The sequence below is a fragment of the Salvia splendens genome, chromosome 10, assembly GCF_004379255.2.
Source record: "Salvia splendens isolate huo1 chromosome 10, SspV2, whole genome shotgun sequence".
NCBI lineage: Eukaryota > Viridiplantae > Streptophyta > Magnoliopsida > Lamiales > Lamiaceae > Salvia > Salvia splendens.
In genome coordinates, this window is record NC_056041.1 from 18,036,458 (window position 1) to 18,051,644 (window position 15,187).

Consider the following 15,187-nt stretch of genomic DNA (forward strand, 5'->3'; position numbering starts at 1 on the left):
TTTTGTTCTTTGTTCTTTTTAATCTCAGTCCCACGATTTTGTCATCCGACGGTTAGATTGGTGCCACGTATCATTTAATAATGCAGATTTTCAGTTGAATAATGTACGCAGACTAATATATATTTTTTCTAATGAAATTAAATCATTTCAACTCATCTTTTGGTATATTACTTCTGTAAGTAAAACCGATCCTAACAAACCTTCCGCATTAGAATATCTGTATTAACTTTTCTTTAGCTTGATATATTCCTAGATAATTTTCTTTGAAATGAAGATTTCTTTTAGAATGAATAAATAAATAAAATTATTGATATAAATTTATAGAGTTAATCCTAAAATCAATATGTGATAGAAGCAAAGGTTTATGAAACTTATAATAAATTCAGTTCTCTCATTATATCAATTAAGACTTGAAATGCACCCAAAACACTGGCATTAATCAATTAAGGTTCATACAACCGCAACTGATTTATAGATGATTTCTTATTAATGACACAAGCAAATCAAGTAGTAAGAATAGGAGGGATGTAAGCAGCCTTGGTGCCAAGAACTCGAGCGTTGGTATCAGGGAAATTCTCCATCCCCGGCAGCTCCGTTACTGTCCCGTCCTCTGCCACGTCGACGGGATAGTTCAGCAGGTGGGCGGGAAGGTCCCTCTCCACCCCCTCCTGCGTGTATAAACCCCAATCCTGCCCCGCAATCCTGTTCACTTTCTTAATGCACTCCAGGCTCTCCGGATAGCTAAACGAGTTGTCCAGCATCCCCGTGTGCTCGTACCACAGCGCCATCCGGAAGCCATGCACCTGCCCTCTCGCCGGCTGCTCCCCCGACAGATGGTAAGGCTGGTACGCCCCCATCGCGATCTCCGAGTCCCTTGACCCTGTTAGCGGATCCCTCAGTTCTGAAAACAATGCAAGTGAAGATGACTCAAAGAAGAAGCAAATCAGTAATATATGTCATGCTGCATCTATGAACGTGGAAGGCAAAGAAGTTGATCCATCTCATCTTGTGAATGCTCCAGCTCACAATGAGGACCACATGATGAGCTGGAAGGATGTTGTTGTGAGAATGATGGAAAAGCAGAATTGATTCTCATCCTAGCTGATTATTGGTTGAGTATCGTAACTGATTTGGCTAGGACGATTAGGAGTCTAGATCCTTCTATGAATCCTTATATAATGCTATGTAATTGCTATCATTTCATTGATTAATGAAAAACTAAGCTTACCATTTTGCAATATCCGCTGCATTGCTTTCAAACATGAAAAAGCAAGTTTCCTTTTATGGTATCAGAGCGGGATTTTGATCCTGGCTCTGTTATTATTATAGTTTTTATCTTCTTTTATCTTTTGAAATGGCAGGCTCCGGTGGGTCAAATGCCAATGAAGCTTTAAGCTCTTCTTCTTTTACTTCTCAAGCCAATTTCGGCAATATTCCGGCACTGCCGCAGAATCCACCAATATCTGTGAAATTAACAGATAACAATTTCCTTATGTGGCAACAGCAGGTTGAAGCAACTGTGTGGGGTTATGGCCTTGAATCATTTCTCACCGGGGAAGAGCCAACTCCTGATCAAATGGTGGCTGACCCATCGGGAGGATCTGTGCCGAACCCTGATTTTTTAGCTTGGCGTCGCCAAGACCAACGCCTAGCAGCTTGGCTTTTGTCGTCTCTATCAGAGAGTGCACTTATCCTTGTGGTAGGTCTGAAGTCTACCAAAGACATTTGGAAAGCTCTCATCACCAACTTCTCAAGCAGATCCATGGCAAAAATTATGCAGTATAAATCGCAGCTACAAAACTTGAAGAAAGGAAATCTCTCGATGCAGGAGTACCTCAACAAAATGAAGATTTGTTGTGACATGTTGGGAGCCACTGGATATGTTGTCTCAGATCGTGATCAAATCCTAGCTATACTCGGTGGGCTTCCACGAGATTATAATCCAGCAGTTGTTTCTATTTCCTCTAGATCTGAACCATGGACCGTGCAAGATGTGTGTGCCCTTCTTCTAAGTTTTGAAACTAGACTTGAAGTAGAGAATGATACAGTGGGCAGTATGGAAGGATCACAACCTTCTCTGAACTTGGCACACCAATCTGGGCAAAGAAAGGAGTCTACCCAAAATTTCAATCGTGATGGATCTTTTGGTTCTGGGAGAGGAAGAAACAGAGGTGGAAGGAGAGGAGGAAGAAGCTACAGTGGTGGAAAGTTGATATGTCAGCTATGTCAAAAGCCAGGGCACGGCGCCGATAAGTGCTGGTATCGTTATGAGCCTAGCTCTGCCACAACAGCACCACGAGGAGGCCATCAACAGCAACATTTTCCACCATCAGCTCACCTTGTTCAGTCAAGACCCCAAGCTGCCACACCTTCTCCTTCTATTATCTATCCATCAGAGTATAATTATGAGAATGCCAGCTCAACATCATGGTTCCCAGATTCTGGTGCAACCAACCATGTGTCAAATGATCTGTCAAACTTGAACATCAGCTCCGAATACAATGGAGGTAAGAAGCTCTTACTAGGTAAGAAGCTCTTACTTGGTGATGGCTATGGCATGAATATTGCACATATAGGTGAAGCTCATTTTAAATCTCCATACACAAATAGGAATTTGCTGCTTAAGGATCTTCTTCATGTTCCAAAAATTACCAAAAATCTTCTTAGTGTTTCACAATTTGCCAAAGATAATTCGGTCTTTTTTGAGTTTCACCCTTCTCACTGTTTTGTTAAGGATCAAGCTACCAAGGAAGTCGTCCTTCAGGGAATCCTTAACAATGGTCTCTACCAATTCACAGTGAAATCTTCTCCTGACAGTTCAAGCATCAACTCCAATTCTGTTTTCAATCAAGCCAAACAGACTGCTCCTTCAGCCTTTTTGACATCTCCTGCTGTTGTTTCTAATTCTAGTGATGTAGTTTCTGTTCCAAGCTTTAATTTGTGGCATAGAAGACTTGGACACCCCACTTTTGATGTTATCAAAACTGCACTTGGCAGCTGTAATGTTCCATTTTCATCAATGAAACCAAGCAATCTTTGCCATTCTTGTTGTGTATCTAAGTCCCATAGATTGCCTTACTCCCTGTCTCAGAACCAGTGTTCTACCCCTCTACATGTCATTCATAGTGATCTTTGGGGACCATCACCCATCATCTCTAGAAATGGCTTCACCTATTATGTTTCTTTTATTGATGAATATAGCCGTTTTACCTGGATTTATCTCTTAAAAAATAAGAGTGATGTTGCTACAGTTTTTAAACAGTTTAAGATGATGGTTGAAACTATGTTGTCTCTCAAAATCAAGATTCTTCAGTCTGATTGGGGTGGAGAGTTTCAGGCTCTCACTACCTACTTGAAAGAGTGCGGGATTCATCATAGAATTTCATGCCCTTATACACCACAACAAAATGGCTTGGCTGAAAGGAAGCATAGGCATATTGTTGAAACCGGTTTGTCACTTCTCACTCAAGCAAGATTGCCACGCAAATTCTGGGACGATGCTTTCCTTACAGCTACGCATCTGATCAATCTCTTACCCTCTAAAACCATAAACAACATATCTCCATTTGAAAAGCTCCACAATACCAAACCAGATTATCTATTTCTCAAGACTTTTGGTTGCCTCTGTTATCCTTACCTCAGACCCTATAACCAAAACAAACTCCAGCCCAGATCAGCAAGTGCCATTTTCATTGGCTACAGCCCCTCCCATAAAGGATACAAAGCACTTTTACCCAATGGCAAAGTCATCATATCTAGAGACATTGTTTTTGATGAATCAGTTTTTCCATATCTGACTGATCACTCAAATCATTCTTCTTCTACTCCTAATTTCTCTTCACCTTCTCTCCCTTTGGGCAATTTCATCACTCCTCAAATACAGTCCAGTACTCCATCTCCTAATACCTCTCAGTTTGATGAATCACACACCTTTTCTCCCTCATCTACCTCTATATCATCTACTCGTGCCCCTTCTCCCATCGTTCCACAACCAGACCTCGATCTCATCCCTTCCCCTAATAGTGATGATACACCCTCTGCTACTGATTCATCCCCTCCTCAATCAGCTTCGGCTAATTCTCAGCTAGTTACAGCCTCCACTCACCAAATGACCACTAGAGCCAAAGCTGGAATCTTCAAGCCTAAAATCTATAGCATCACCATGTCATCACATCTCATTCCCAAATCTGCTCTTGAGGCTCTCCTTATCCATGTCTGGAAAGCAGCTATGTTAGCTGAATTCCTTGCCCTTCTCAGGAACAAAACTTGGATTTTAACCACTCTTCCACCGGGAAAGAATCTCATTGGTTGTACTTGGGTTTTTAAGCTTAAACTGCATATTGATGGGAGCATTGCTAGGCACAAGGCAAGGCTGGTTGCTCAAGGCTTTGCTCAGCAGCCCGGTTTTGATTTTAATGAGACTTTTAGCCCCGTGGTTAAACCTCCTACTATTAGGCTGATCTTGAGCGTAGCAGTTTCTCATGGCTGGAATATCACTCATTTGGATGTTAACAATGCCTTTTTAAATGGAAATCTGGAGGAAGATATATACATGAAACAACCGGTTGGTTTTGAGCAAGGTGGTCCTCACTTGGTGTGCAAATTGAAGAAAGCAATTTATGGTTTAAAACAAGCATCTAGGGCCTGGTTTTTTACAGTCCACTCTGTACTCATCAGCCTTGGTTTCTCTCAATCCAAGGCTGACGCGTCTCTGTTTTTTAGACATAAAGGCAGTGAGTCCATCTATTTACTCATCTATGTAGATGATATGCTCATTACTGGAAATTCTTCACCTTCTATTCAGAAAGTAATAGATCAGCTCAATAGTCATTTCTCCTTAAAGGATCTTGGTGAAGTGAACTTATTTCTTGGTGTGGAGGTCATCAAGACTACTGAAGGAGGCCTTCATCTCTGCCAGTCAAGTTATATCAAGGATCTTTTAAAGAAGGTGAATATGCAGAATGCCAAAGGTTGTCCTACACCTATGGTCTCTTCTTGTCATCTCAGTAAAGTCTTGGGTCAACCTATGGAAGATGCAAAGCTTTACAGAAGTATAGTAGGTGCTCTACAGTATGCTGCAATCACTAGGCCGGATATTAATTTTGCTGTCAATAAGGTGAGTCAATACATGGCTGCACCATTGGACACTCATTGGAAGGCTGTAAAAAGGATTCTAAGATATCTATCTGGCAGTATTGATCATGGAATTCATATACAAAAATCAAATGGCCATGTCTCCGCATTTTGTGACTCTGACTGGGCTTCAGATGTGGATGATAGGCGCTCTACAAGTGGATACTGCACCTATTATGGCAGAAATCTCATTTCTTGGTGTGCCAAGAAACAAACTGTGGTTGCAAGATCTAGCACCGAGGCAGAATATAGGAGTCTTGCTCATGTTACAGCAGAGGTAACTTGGCTTCAATCATTGCTAACTGAGTTGAAGATTGAAGCAAAAGGCAAACCGGTAATATGGGTTGACAATCTTAGTGCAATTGCCCTTGCTTCTAATCCGGTCTTGCATGCTCGAACTAAACATATTGAACTAGATGTGCATTTTGTTCGAGATAAAGTATTGGCAAAAGAAGTTGATCTCAGGCATGTACCCTCTTTGGATCAAGTTGCTGATATCTTTACCAAGCCACTACCTCATCAATCCTATGTGAGATTACGCAACAAGATTGGAGTCCTTGCTCAATCTACACTAGGCTTGAGGGGGCGTGTTAGCGGATCCCTCAGTTCTGAAAACAATGCAAGTGAAGATGACTCAAAGAAGAAGCAAATCAGTAATATATGTCATGCTGCATCTATGAACGTGGAAGGCAAAGAAGTTGATCCATCTCATCTTGTGAATGCTCCAGCTCACAATGAGGACCACATGATGAGCTGGAAGGATGTTGTTGTGAGAATGATGGAAAAGCAGAATTGATTCTCATCCTAGCTGATTATTGGTTGAGTATCGTAACTGATTTGGCTAGGACGATTAGGAGTCTAGATCCTTCTATGAATCCTTATATAATGCTATGTAATTGCTATCATTTCATTGATTAATGAAAAACTAAGCTTACCATTTTGCAATATCCGCTGCATTGCTTTCAAACATGAAAAAGCAAGTTTCCTTTTAGACCCCGCCATCGACCTCTCGTTGATGTTCGCCGATCCCACGATGATGTACTCGTCGTCCACTGCATCATGTTATTATTATCTACGTATGAGTGAATTCGATATTATGAATATTTTAATTTATTAACGTACCGATCATCATCTTGGAGTGGACGTAGATCATGGTCCTCCTGTTGGCTTGAGCTCTGCCGTAGTCTGAGTTGGGGTCAGGCTTTTCGGCAGGCTCATACTCCCCGGGCTTCTTGACCTCCCTGTTGCCAAGGCAGAAGAAGGTCAAGTAGTCCTTGGGGTTGGCCACGATTCCTTTGGCCTTAAGGGTTTCGATGATGTCAGTGTACATCATCTGCATCGTCCGTCTCTGCCAGTCGAGTATCGCCTGAACCGATTGGCTCTCCGGGAATCCCTCCGGCCACATGGGGAGGACCACGTACACTCTGAAGGGCTCCCCTCTCTCGATCTTCGACACGATTTTGAGCGAGATCTCCCTCGGGATCACGTGCAGTGCTTCGATATCTGCATCGTTTACGTCCTTGGAGTTCCACGCAAAGGAGCTGCCTAGGAAGTACTGATTCTCGATGTAGATGAACCTGTTCGCCCTGCGGATAGCGTGGATGTAGGCGTCCTGTATGCTCCGGTCGATGATGTTGTCTTTCCCGCTCACGAGGCCGACCTTGGCCGCCTCTTCGGGTTTGTCCGGGAAGCCGAACGCGGCTCCTCCATCGATGGAACGGAAGACCTGCACGTTCCACGTCTCCGGATCATCAGGGAATGTCACCGGAGACGGTGGGATTATGATGCTCCGGAGCTCGTTCATCTCGAGGAGCAAGTCCTTCTCTCCCTGCTTCCTCCACCTCTGCTCGAAATTGAACAGGACGTCCCACGCGGCGGGGCCCTCCAGCTTACAGTGTATGTCGTGCCACGGCTCCCTCGGCCCGCCTTTCGTGATGGTGGCACCCTCGATGTTCCCCTGGTGGAAATCGTCGTGGTGGGAGGTGGCCAGCGTCCGGAAGAGCGGGTGAAACTGCGTATCGTAACGCCCATCGCAGAGATCGATCCCGCCCACGAAGCTCACGATCCTCCTCATCTGGTCGCTGCTGCTAGGCATGGCGGCGTCCACCACCACCGTCTTCTGATGGTGCGTGAACATGGTCCCGATGGCGATGTTCTGCACCAAGGTCGCCCCATCGTCCGGGTTGCGCCCACAGAGCACGCAGTGCACCTCGGTCCCGTTGAAGTAGTTGAACGTCTCCTCGTCGTGCGTGACCATCAATCCGTCCGTCTTCAGGAAGCCAACGGACGTCCTATCGTCCCACCAGCATGAGGACGCGGACACCCTCGTTGGCCTTCCTGAGAAGGAGCTCCCCAAGGGTGGCGTCCCCGCCAGCCTTGGGGCGCCGCGTGTCCCTCACCAGAGTGATCTCCGTGTAGACAGACCACCCCGTGATGTATATGAAGTGCTTGGCGTCGCTTATAGCGTCGAAGATGTCCTCCCAGCAGCGGTGAGGCTCGTAGAACTTCCCCCCGGAGAGGGGGATCCGCGGGATGAAATCATCAGGGACGTGGGCGTCCTGGTAGAGCGTGACCTTACACTCCTTCCTCTGCGGGAAGAAAGTGTAAGGCACCCCCGGGAAGTTGGGGGTCTTGAGGCCGCTTGCGTAGAAGCGCTCGCGGCTGACGTCAAAGAAATGGAGCTTGACGTGGACTTTCGACTTGCCATCAATAGGCTTGCGGTTGGTGTCGAGGATCTCGAGCCAGGTGTCGATCTCGTCGCCGCGGAGGAGGTCGGAGACGGGTAAGTAAGCGCGGCCTATGAGCTCGGCGCCGACGGGCTTGCTGATCTTGACGCTGAAGACTACCTCGGAGGCCATGTGGGCGCAGTAGATGTGGAAGGACTCGTACCATTTGGGGTTGGCGGTCTGGTCGAGCTTACGGGTGCGGCCGACGCGGGCTCGTTCGAGGTCGATCGTCGCGTACATCTTCGAGGACGCGTCGCCCAGCCCCAGCACGTGCTCCACGCCTTCTACTGCCTGCATTTTGCCCACATGCATTTTTTATTGTCACTATTTTCATCGTCTTCCAGTAAATTGGATCTCATTAGTGAACTGAAATCATTCAAATTTCACAAAATGCATACAAATGGTGTAATATTTTTCAAGAGTTCGAGTGTTGGTTGATAAGCTCGAGATATTTAGTTATATTCAGATTAGAAAGATTGGTGAAGTATAATTATTTTTTCTATCCAATTTTTCTACTTCTATCTCTTACTTTATTCATTTTTTTCATTATATCTCATACTTTACATATTTTTTTCGTTCTCTCATAATTTCAAGATTAACTAGATATTTCACCATGGTCATAAAGCGCACGTTCACAAATTATATAGTGGAGTAGTAGTACATAAGTAAAATTGTCTAAACCTTTAAGCGTAGGCACCTACACTACATTATATATAGTGTGTTAGACGCTATTCAAATCATTAATTATGTTAAAACAAAAATACGTGTACACACTAATTACATAGCACAACATTCATTTCCAACGTAATTTATTAACCTATCAATTACTAATAAACTTACTCACAAATAATCAAACCGAATACAACTAATAGGCTCGATCGAGTCATTACCCTATCAAGCTTAGCTGAACATAATTTATCAAATCGAACCTATTTTTGCAGTTGGATTATTTTATTCTTATATGTTAGCTTAGGGATATTAATATAAGAAGCCAATAGAAATAATGCACGAGAACGCTATTTTAAGCTTGAAAGCCAATCAGTCCACATCAACGGCTCCTTATTTTAATAACTCCATCATGGCTTTTATATTGAAAATTAATGGCTAAAATGGTTGTATGTTCATAATATTTAATACTCCATATTTTAATAATATTTAAAACTCTAATTTTATATCAAATGCAAACCATTTATATCGTTTGTACTTTGTAGTTGAAAACTTGGATCGCTGTATATTCCTCAAAACACCGATTTTACGGAGGCTTACACATTTGAACATTTCCTTTACGCATTCTTTATAGTGTATCAACATTTCCTTTTGGTGTGAAGTTATAAAAAAGTACTACTACTCCTAACCGTTTGTATTTTCTATATTAAGATTTTGAAAAAGGAAAAAAAATAGTACTATCAGGTGGTGTTCGGTTGTCATGACTAATATCATGAGACTATCCATCTAGAATTAAGTTGTGGGATTATTTTAATTGGAGGGGAAGGCTAAGAACAATTATCATGATACTAACCATCTAGTATTAAGTTAAAGGGTTCAATCTTATTAACCAAACATGATACATATTTAATCATGAGATTTAATCTTACCAACTGAACACCCCCAGTATACTATATGATGCCTCAAGTTCCCGATTAATACTCCCTTCGTCCTTGAAAATTTGTCACATATTTCCTTTTTCGTCCGTCCCTAAAAATTTGTCACATTTCACTTTTATCATTTTTTGTAGTGGACCCTACATTCCACTAACTCATTCACACTCACATTTTATTATAAAACTAATATATAAAAGTAAGACTCACGTGCCACCAACTTTTTCAACCCACTTTCTATTATATTTCTTAAAACTCGTGCCGGGTCAAATGATGACGAATTTTGGGGGACGGAGGGAGTACTATTTTGCAAGTAAATTAAGTTCCATATAATGATATTCAGTAAAAACATTTCGTGTAGTTATAATTATTATGACAGAAAAAGTAAAAAGTTCAGGAGCATAATTTAGATTAAACATGGATCTATGCAAGTAATTTTTTTAAAAGAAGTAATAAACTGAGAAAATAAAGATAGACGAAACACAACGATTTAGTCTGGAAAAAAGAAAAAAATAAATAAAATGTGGAGATAAAAGGGAATGAAGGAAAGGTTGGATTACCTTACGGAAAAACAAGCCGACGGCACCAATGTGCAATTTGTCGACCTCATAGACAGTGGCGTGAAGGTCTCCATGGAGTAGCATCTGCGCCATCAGATAATTGATCTCTGCTTCTTAATTTGTGTTCCTTCCCAAGCTTGGAGATTTCGAATGTGGTTTATATTGAAGAAAAGGACGCAGAAAACGAGGAACCCAGTACACTAAATAATTCAATTATTTAGAGAGAGAGAGAGAGTGAGAGATTGTGTGTGAAAGAGGGGGAGAGATAAAATGGTGGGAAGAGAGGAAAGCGATCTCGTTTATGTATGTATGTATGTATGTATGTATGTATGTATGTATGTATGTATGTATGTATGTATGTATGTATTTAGAATAATATCATATGCAACTAAATATACTGATAAAATCTATATAAATGCAAGTGTTGTTTTTTTGCATACGAAACATGCGTTTATATTAACGACAATTGAAATGCAAGAGTTATATTCTCAGGTGGGGACACGCCACGAACAGTGAAAAATGTGACTATAATTTGTTAATTTCACACGAGGATTGATCTCTTTTTCCATTTTTCTCTTTTTATTTTCTTTTTATTTTTAAATTTAAGACATTATTACAGTATCGATTCATTCAAGCTACTGTTGATTATGACCTATGATTAATTATCGCTTTTTTCCTACGGTTTTCGACTTAAATTCCACACAAAATTAAAAGACCGTATTGAGTGCATAATTTACTAAGAGCATCCGCAACGGTGGCAGCCGTCGCCACCGTCGTCCGCGCCGCTGGAACGGATATGTCTCGCCGCCGCTGCGCTCGCGCCGCGCCAGCGAGCTACTGACGTGTCGCCCGGCGATTGGGCAACAGCATAGCCGTTGCCTTTAAATGTTTTTTTAATTTAAAATCGGTTTTTAATTAAAAAAACTGATAAAAAATAAAAAAAATTTTCACTTCCCAAAAAAATTATAACCGTTTATTACCGTTTTTTACACTTTTTTTATTTTTATTTTTATTTTTTCCCCCCCAAAAATACACACTTTCATCTATACATACCCTCACTTTCACACCCAAAAATTCACATCAAACTACACAATTCTCATCTTCATTCTCCAATATCCATTCTCATCTTCATTCTCCCATATCCATTTTCATCTTGATTCTCTCATACCCTAACAATGTCCGGCCAAGGCGATGACAACCCGCCCTCTCACGGTTGGACCCCCCACGCAACTTCAAACGCACGAGGACATGATATTGGGTCTCAAAAAACAATTGAGGTTGGTGCCGCCGGATGCGTAGTCTTCCTCAGGTAATAATAGTCAATAATCATGTAATTTTTAATTTTTAGGAGTTTAATTATGTAATTTTTTATTTTTAGTATTTTAATTAATTGTGCTCGTCCTTGCGGAAGAGCACAACTGTGGGTGTTGTGCTCTTGCCATAGAACAGGCAGAAAAAGTGGGGTCGTGCCCACAACCGTGACGCTGGCAAAAACACGATTGTGGATGCTATTGAAACCATACCATCAGAGAGATGGATAGTAGCTAACATCTTTTCAATTTTTTTATTAACAACTAAATTACAAGTCAAAGTAAGTATTGAACACCACACGTGAAAATATTTTTGGAATTTGGGACTATATCACTTTCGATTTACAAAAGAAATTTTCGAGAATGGGTGAAAAATGTGACTCTACTAGTATGATTTAATATTTTTGTTTGGGATGAGGATCGCTCGCCATTCCTGACATTAGGAGATAAATAAAGCATCGATATATTCAAACAATAATTAATTTACTACCGTGCAATCCCATTCCTTTTTTACGGCTGCCATTTAAAATGTTGAATTCAAGAATCGGCATCTATCATTTAAAATACTCCCATTTAGTGGTCTAAATTATAAATATTTTTTCGGTAACTAAAATTATACACTTTTAATATGTGTATTTTTCTATGTTTGTTTTTACTAGTTCTTCGATTACTAATATGTACTAATAACAAATAATGTATTCGTCCCATACAGTTTAGTTTTATGGTGTGATGATTACATTTTAAACTGGGATCTGGTAATTTAACCAGTGTTCCCTCTATTTAACGAAGACAACTCACCTTTATCTAGATTTATTCTAATTAAAAAATTCACTTCAAAAAAATATATATATCTTTCTTTTTTTTTATCTCTTTATTAAAGGGATATTGATTTCTAAAACCATAAACTTTGTCAAATTTTGATATTTCCCATAAACTTTGAAATTGGTCTAAAAAATCACAAACTTTACATTTCGTTTGGTACTATTTCCCATCACAGCCCAAATAAGATATTTTCGGAAAAAATCTTATTATTCATGGGCAACCGTAAAATGTTTATGATATTTTAGATTACTTTTTAAGTTCGTGACAAGTAGGATAAAAAGCTACGTAGAAAATCACGTTGATTTAGTTGTGTCAAGTAGAATAAAATATGCACGGAAGTTGGTTGGTTATGGTGATTGACAAATAACAAACAAAATGTAAAGTTTGTGATTTTTGAGATCAATTTCAAAGTTCGCGTGAAATATCAAAATTTGACCAAAATTCATGGTTTTAGAGACTAATATCCCTTTATTAAACTACTCCGCCCGCAAATCATCCCCCGAAGGCGGTGACAGTGCACTCAAGCTACCTGGAGGCGGAATACTCATCTGTCTTGCCATATACTCAATTCCGGCAAGATGGACTTGATATTGTGGAGGCGTCATGCGAGAAGTGTCCGTCATCGTGGCGGTCAAGTACATGGCTAATAGGGTGTTCGAGTCCGAGACCGAGACCGAGCCTGCCTGGCTTGATTCGCCTCAGCCCCTCCTCCCTCTAGCCGCCTTCGCCGACTTGGTCCCTTGCGACCGACGCCGCCCACGGGAGGAGCCCCCTGCATCGGTGGTCGTGCCCTCAACCTCTTGTGAGGCGCTGCCTGACCCGCCCTTACTAGACGAGTATTGGCCACCCGCCGTGTGCTTCGTGCGCTTCAAGCTCGAGCCCTGGCTGGCTGGACACCGCCGGCCCACCTTTCAACATCTTTGACGGCCTCCCAAACATCGACATGTTTGAATCTTTGGCGTTGTCGTCAAAGAAGACTCGCAAAGCCGCTCTCATAATGTCGGCTCCACTGGCTCCGCTTTGGTACTTGAGCTGCTTTATTCTTGTAGATGCCGCAAAAAATTTTGACATATCTGTCGACGCGGTCAAAATGACTGCGGAGCATCTTTAAGGTGCGCGGCGGGACCGAGCCGGCTTGTTCTCGTTGTAGGCGGCGGTGACCTTTTTCCCAAAAACACTTGCGGTTTTGTTGATTCCCGACTATGGGATCGTACAAGACGCTGACCCAAGCATTGAACATAGTCATCGTGTCCGTCCGGCTGTATGGATGGCGGCCTATATCCTCCTCCTCCTCGGCCGTCTCATCCTCTTCCTCAACGGCGTCGAATGCGCGACCCCTGGAGCTTCCACCGCCTCGTCCTTCTTTCAGATTGGGTTCATCCGGATAATCCTCCCTAATTTGGGATAATCCCTTCGAATACCTCGGGGCTGAGGGACGAGCGTATGCATCCACATTAAAATTGGGTGGTTGGTACGCCGCCGGCGTCGACGAGCCTTGGGTGCCCGGCGTCGACGAACCAGAACCACCCAAGACATTGTACATGCCCCCCAGTCGCCAAACTCGTTTATGTCAAAGCCTCCGGTGCCGCCAGAGTTTCCGTCGCCGGACATTTTGTGATGAAAATTGGAGAGGTGAGATAAAAACTAGAGAGGAAATGAAGACGATTTGAAAATAATAGATGTGTGTATAATGAGGATGAAAGAGGAGTATTTATAGAGTAAAAAAAGAAGAGGAAAAGAATTTACCGTTCCACGGTAATATTACCGTTTTTATTTTTATTTATTAAAATCGATTTTTTTAAAAAAATAATTTATTGCGTCAGCGTGACGATGCCCATTCGCCGGCCCGCGAGTGAGCGCCGTCACGCCTAGTGCCAGCGCGCTCTACGTGGCGAGCTCTCGAGCGAGACGTTCCTCCGGGACAAGACGCTCGGCGAGACGAGACCGAGACGGAAGGCTGCAACGCTGTCTCATCTCTCCGAGACGCCCGCGAGACGCGTTGCGGATGCTCTTTGCATGCACATTTGAAAATGATTGTTACGAGAACCCCGAGACGCGGTGCGGATGCTCTTCGCATTCAAGTTTGAAAATGATTATTTGAAAATAATTACTAGTACTATTAGAGCATCCCCAACGGTGGTGGAATGCTGCTCGTCCGTCCTTGCCGCTGGCAAGAACGCGCTCCGCCGCCACTGCGCTCTTGCCGCTGGCACGGACGTGCTCTTAGCTAAGAGCACGGCCGTGCCAGCGGCAAGAGCACAAGGCGTCGACGTGGCATGCTCTGATTGGCCTGTTGATTTATCATTTTTTATTATTTTTTTTAAAAAAATCGAAAAAATCTGAAAATTTCAAAATTAATTAAAAAAATATTGTCTCACTTCCTAATAAAATATATCCATTTTTTTCACACTTTTAATTTTTTTTCCATCATTTTTACCCCAAAATTCATACTTTCATCTATAAATACTCTCATTTCAAACACAAAAAATGACACTATACTAAACAACTCTCTCAATCTCAATTTTTAGGATTTTAATTATGTAGTTTTTAATTTTTAGGAGTTTAATTATGTTATTTTTAATTTTTAGGATTTTAATTATGTCTTTTTTATTTTATTTGTAATTTGTATTATTTATTGTGGTTTTTTAATGAATTTTAATATTATGGAAATGTTTTTGTTTAATTGAATTTTAAATTGAATTGTGCTCGTCCTTGCGGAAGAGCACATCTGTGGGTGTTGTGCTCTTGCCAGAGAGCAGATAGAAAAAGTGGGGCCTGGCCCACAATCGTGCCGCTGGCAAGAGCACGGTTGTGGATGCTCTTACATTTGTGATGGCTGCCAATAAGGGCTGCCCACTTGGCATCGAACTTCCATTTGAAGTTTGAATATTAGTAATAAACTATAGTATTATCTATTCTACTTTCTCAACATATTATTTTCTACATTTCACTTTACTACCTATGATTTGTCCAGCACTACACTAATTGGAACTTTTCACAGAATAAATTACTAGTGTCACATGTCAGTTGATCACTTA

The 15,187-nt window shown here is 41.8% G+C and overlaps 1 pseudogene; it reads right to left on the reverse strand.

Annotated features, from left to right (window-relative positions):
* Positions 1–361: 361 nt before the first annotated feature.
* Positions 362–10,268, reverse strand: LOC121752094 (annotated as a pseudogene).
* Positions 10,269–15,187: the final 4,919 nt, after the last annotated feature.